The sequence below is a fragment of the Anomaloglossus baeobatrachus genome, unplaced genomic scaffold (genome assembly GCF_048569485.1).
Source record: "Anomaloglossus baeobatrachus isolate aAnoBae1 unplaced genomic scaffold, aAnoBae1.hap1 Scaffold_246, whole genome shotgun sequence".
Taxonomy (NCBI): Eukaryota; Metazoa; Chordata; class Amphibia; order Anura; family Aromobatidae; genus Anomaloglossus; species Anomaloglossus baeobatrachus.
Window position 1 is genome coordinate 329,495 of NW_027442070.1, and position 6,000 is coordinate 335,494.

General features: G+C 45.5%; 2 long non-coding RNA genes across 2 annotated transcripts; one reads left to right on the forward strand and one right to left on the reverse strand.

Moving 5' to 3' along the window:
• Window positions 1–322: 322 nt before the first annotated feature.
• Window positions 323–1,540, reverse strand: LOC142262539 (uncharacterized). The gene is made up of 3 exons (XR_012729896.1): window positions 1,319–1,540; window positions 1,090–1,206; window positions 323–978 (listed from the first exon to the last, which is right to left on the reverse strand). It is a non-coding gene; the product is annotated as an uncharacterized LOC142262539 (long non-coding RNA).
• An 891-nt stretch (window positions 1,541–2,431) lies between these two features.
• Window positions 2,432–3,292, forward strand: LOC142262540 (uncharacterized). The gene is made up of 3 exons (XR_012729897.1): window positions 2,432–2,653; window positions 2,766–2,882; window positions 2,994–3,292. It is a non-coding gene; the product is annotated as an uncharacterized LOC142262540 (long non-coding RNA).
• The last annotated feature ends 2,708 nt before the right edge of the window (window positions 3,293–6,000 follow it).

Sequence of the window (6,000 nt, forward strand, 5' to 3'; positions counted from 1 at the left end):
GACAAGGAAAAAGAGGAGGACACACAGATATAGGCATGGCACGCCATTCTAAAATCATGTAAAACACCGCAAGGTGACTCCAAGAGGAGTCTCCCTTTTTTCCAAAAATTGGGCCCCACACACACCCACCCCTTCAGTGGCAGCAGTTGTGCCCCAGTTGTACACTTCACAGCTACATTTGCATCAAGCACATTCAAAAATACGCTATTCTTAACCGTCCCCAGGATGACACCGGGGTAGGTAGCAAAGTCTTTCCTGATCCCAGCTCTGTTCATCTTGGCTTATTTTAAAAACACAAAACCAAAAGGAAAAAACTCCTAAAAACAATTTTTATTCAATTAATATTAAAAATGTAGATATAAAACCACTGCTCATCCAGGATAACTACAGTGATAAATTACAGTGAGTGGAAAAAGGGTGATAGACTCAATTGGTGGGGACAGTGCAAATAATTTCCTGTTCTCAAGGTAGGGGCAACATTAGTAGTTGCACTAGTTTAGTTTAGGCTCAATATAACGTGGTTTAGGGGATGACCTATCTCTCCCTCCCTTACTCCTACCTACCAGCGGAGGTGTACCATAAATTATTGGGTACCCCCCGCTCCACGTCGTCTCTCCCTAATATCTCCCTTAAGCCAATCGCCAAACCTGGGAGACCCACCACCAAAGAAGATATGTGCAAATAGTTACAGTATTCAAGGATAATTAGATATATTAAAACATTTTCTAGATATTAGATGAATCTCAGATCAAAAGGAGAAAGTATTATGTATACATGGATGTAAAATCCCAGCAGAAAATAGTTCATCTGTCGAGATCATCCAGTATGAATCCCAAAATTCAGGTTTATCTATACATATGGATATATAGTCCCAGCAGGGAATAACTTATCTGCCGAGACCATCCAGTATTCTATCCCGACGCGTTTCCCCCCTGTATTTTTCAGGGGTTCATCAGGGGACTGATCCGGATTAAATCTCTAGGAAAAAACAACATATCCAGAAGATAATATCATATTCTATTCCGATAAAGCATAAAATGCACATCAAAGAATTGGAACTGCCGATATCAGCAAATGGAGGGGACATACCTTATATCTTAATGACTGATGGTCGCATCAACAATGTGGCATCAACCGCCCATCATAGGGACATTCACTCTGTCCTGAGACACTGCTCTTAAAATGCTGCAGGTCCCATAGCATCAACTACCAAGAAATAATATCATATAATAATATACTTTTCGCTCCCTTCCAAACAGCCATATAGTTCTCAACAAGCTATGGAACTCCTCACATTGTCAGAGGAAAAGAAACATACCTTATAGCCAAAGGAATGTCAGTCACAAAGGCAGCGTGGCATCAATCGCCCATAATAGAGCACTCAATCTATAGGGGAACGCCGCTTCTACTGTCCCGCAGGTCCCATGGTGTCAGCCAGCATGTTGCACCACTTCCCCCTCCCTTTTGGTGTCTTATACACTCTGGGAACTTGTAATTCCCGCCTCCCAGTGACACGCGCCGGAAGTGCCGAGTGTCTCACCTCCATATTCGCTCCCTGGGATTCTAGTGTGACGCGCCACAGCAAATAGCCGGAGGTGTTCCCATGGTCACTTCCGTAGCTGCGCAATACAATGCGTTCAATGACACGCAGACCGGAAGCAGTCATCCGACGTAACTTCCAGTGTGTATCCTTTCAAGTCCTCCTCACATTCTGCCGGCCACATTATCTTGCTGGAGGCAGTCTGTGACGTCATTTCCAGCGTGCAGCTCCTAAATATATCCCCCTAAGAGTATACGATTTCAGGGAATTGAAGTTGTCCCAAGACCAATCAGGAAAGGGAATTGGGACATCAAAATCCTCCAGAGAGAAGCACGGTGGACATTCCTACTTGAAACAGTCAGCCCAAATGGACTGAATGAGGTTCTCAGCTATACAAGTTTTATTTAGAAAGCATCAAATGAGCATATAAAGCTATACCCGATAGGTATTATAAGTACATATGTAGCCTGAATATTTTGTAATAATTTTGTTGCTGTATTGCCTGACAGTGATATTTACTGTCAGTAGCTGTATTTACTTATATATATTTAATTTACATTGATGTAACTAGGTGCAGGATTCACTAACACTAGGTGATTTACACAAAGTAACTTTCATCATCAGGAACTGCTGTATGCAGCATATGTGGGGATATATTTAGGAGCTGCACGCTGGAAATGACGTCACAGACTGCCTCCAGCAAGATAATGTGGCCGGCAGAATGTGAGGAGGACTTGAAAGGATACACACTGGAAGTTACGTCGGATGACTGCTTCCGGTCTGCGTGTCATTGAACGCATTGTATTGCGCAGCTACGGAAGTGACCATGGGAACACCTCCGGCTATTTGCTGTGGCGCGTCACACTAGAATCCCAGGGAGCGAATATGGAGGTGAGACACTCGGCACTTCCGGCGCGTGTCACTGGGAGGCGGGAATTACAAGTTCCCAGAGTGTATAAGACACCAAAAGGGAGGGGGAAGTGGTGCAACATGCTGGCTGACACCATGGGACCTGCGGGACAGTAGAAGCGGCGTTCCCCTATAGATTGAGTGCTCTATTATGGGCGATTGATGCCACGCTGCCTTTGTGACTGACATTCCTTTGGCTATAAGGTATGTTTCTTTTCCTCTGACAATGTGAGGAGTTCCATAGCTTGTTGAGAACTATATGGCTGTTTGGAAGGGAGCGAAAAGTATATTATTATATGATATTATTTCTTGGTAGTTGATGCTATGGGACCTGCAGCATTTTAAGAGCAGTGTCTCAGGACAGAGTGAATGTCCCTATGATGGGCGGTTGATGCCACATTGTTGATGCGACCATCAGTCATTAAGATATAAGGTATGTCCCCTCCATTTGCTGATATCGGCAGTTCCAATTCTTTGATGTGCATTTTATGCTTTATCGGAATAGAATATGATATTATCTTCTGGATATGTTGTTTTTTCCTAGAGATTTAATCCGGATCAGTCCCCTGATGAACCCCTGAAAAATACAGGGGGGAAACGCGTCGGGATAGAATACTGGATGGTCTCGGCAGATAAGTTATTCCCTGCTGGGACTATATATCCATATGTATAGATAAACCTGAATTTTGGGATTCATACTGGATGATCTCGACAGATGAACTATTTTCTGCTGGGATTTTACATCCATGTATACATAATACTTTCTCCTTTTGATCTGAGATTCATCTAATATCTAGAAAATGTTTTAATATATCTAATTATCCTTGAATACTGTAACTATTTGCACATATCTTCTTTGGTGGTGGGTCTCCAAGGTTTGGCGATTGGCTTAAGGGAGATATTAGGGAGAGACGACGTGGAGCGGGGGGTACCCAATAATTTATGGTACACCTCCGCTGGTAGGTAGGAGTAAGGGAGGGAGAGATAGGTCATCCCCTAAACCACGTTATATTGAGCCTAAACTAAACTAGTGCAACTACTAATGTTGCCCCTACCTTGAGAACAGGAAATTATTTGCACTGTCCCCACCAATTGAGTCTATCACCCTTTTTCCACTCACTGTAATTTATCACTGTAGTTATCCTGGATGAGCAGTGGTTTTATATCTACATTTTTAATATTAATTGAATAAAAATTGTTTTTAGGAGTTTTTTCCTTTTGGTTTTGTGGTATAATAACTCCTATTAGTATATGGTAGTTGGTTTATAATCTTATTTTAAAAACACAGCAAGCAAGGGTTACTCCAAGCGGAGTCTCCCTTTTTTCCAAAAATTGGGCCACACAGACACCCACCCCATCAGTGGCAGCACTTGGGCCCTAGTTGCAAACAGGATGTTTTGATTTGCATCAAGCAAAATCAAAAATACGCCATAATTAACCGTCCCCAGGATGACACCGGGGTAGGTAGCAAAGTCTTTCCTGATCCCAGCTCTGTTCATCTTGGCTTCTTTTAAAAACACAGCAAGCAAGGGTTACTCCAAGCGGAGTCTCCCTTTTTTCCAAAAATTGGGCCACACAGACACCCACCCCATCAGTACTTTACCCTCCACACCAGTCCCAAGCTGGAAGCACTGCAGCACTGCCTCGGCGAAGCGGCAACAGGCTGTGCTGCAGCTAATCTGCATAGGTGACAAACCCCACAATGCAGAAGAGGTGTGGACAGCTCTAAAACAGCATGCAGATCACTGGCTCACACCTCTGAACCTAAAGCCAGGAAAGGTTGTGTGTGACAATGGCCGGAACCTGGTGGCGGCTTTGAGGCGAGGCCAGCTGACACATGTTCCATGCGTGGCCCATGTGCTCAACCTCGTGGTTCAGCGGTTTCTAAACTCATACCCAGAGCTGTCTGATCTGCTGGTAAAAGTTCGCCGCCTGTCTGCACATTTTCGAAAGTCACCTACTGCTTCAGCCGGCCTTGCCGGCTTTCAGCGTCATTTGCATCTTCCGGCTCACAGACTGGTGTGTGATGTCCCCACGCATTGCTGATATGTGCCCGTTCAAGTGTCTCGGGAATTTTCAACAGATCCGTCCGAAGGTGGATGGCCCCTTATTATGTCACGAGGATGGGTCCTTTTTATCGAGATACCAATTTGTGAGTGTTTTTAGGGCATGTTTGAAGTCGTTGGGGTTAGATCCGAAGTCTTTCGGATTGGGGCAGCGAAGGAGGCCTCTATATGCGGCCTACCGGAGGAGACAGTTAAGCAGATTGGTAGGTGGAAGTCGCAGCGCTTTAAGTCGTATGTACGTCCCCAGGTGGTTGTTGGCAATTGAGGGGAAAAGGGGGGGGTATTAGGGTAGCAATGGGGGGGTGAGAGTGTGTGTTTTTTGTCAATTTGGTTTGGTGAGGCAATAAAATGGTGTCGTCTGTACATTTTGTATTGCAGAAGCACCCCCCCTTCCTTCCCTGGTCTGGATCCTTGGCCACTCTTATGTGTATTGGGGAGCCCGACGAGCGGACGCGAGATGGAACGGGAGACAGCTAGGTTTTGAGAAGGACCTGGCTCTCGTGCGATGGCTCGGTGTTCGGGGGTTAGGGTGGAACAGGGTGTTGCAGGAGGTGCATAGATACGCCCGGTTGGACAGACCTCCTGACATCTTAGTGTTGCATGCCGGGGGGAATGATTTGGGTGGGCGTCCTTTTCGAATCTTGATAACGGACATCAAACATGATTTGTTACGGTTATGGGTGTCGTTTCCAGGTCTAACGATAGTCTGGTCGGAGATAGTAGCGAGAAAGAGTTGGCAGAAAGCGCGGTCAGTTGACAGGTTGAACAAGGCGCGGGCGAAGGTTAATAGGGCGATCTCGAAGTTTGTTAGTCGGAACGGGGGTATAGCAATACGGCATGTTGAGTTGGAAAGGACGGAAGAGGAATTTTGGTTGGCTGACGGGGTACACCTTAATGCGGTGGGAACTGACTTATGGGCTCTTGGCTTGCAGGGAGGTATTGAGAGGGCCCTTTGCTTGCGGGGGGTCTCAGGCACTTGAAGGGTTTCAAGGTGCCTTCGTTGTGGTGTTGTTTATTGGTGGGTCCTTGAAGTTGGTTTAAAATTGGTTCGGGGATTCATCCGGGTATGGATCCCCTCATTGGCAGAATTGATGGTCCCCTAGTGATTTTGGGGGGGAACCCCGACGGGGTATGTCGGGGCCCCTGGGGGTGTGGTTGGGGTTGACGGAGGATTAACCCTAACCATTTGGTGCTACTGAGTCAGTGTGGGTAACGGCTGGGAGCAAGTTGAGGTTTTTTATTGCTCGGTTATGGGAATCACCAGGGTTTTGGTAGCTTCAAGGACCTTACCACATTGCAAATTTTATTGGTTATGTATTCTTGTTAATAAAATGGCTGCTATGGCCAAAATTATCCAAAGATAAATTTGTGTCTGTGTAATTACTTTTAAATAAGAAATGGGAATGGAGGTGTGGGGTATGAAAGGAAGACCGGAGTCAACAATTCCAGGGTCAAGCATGTTTATTTGCGTAAGCTTCGTTCCAG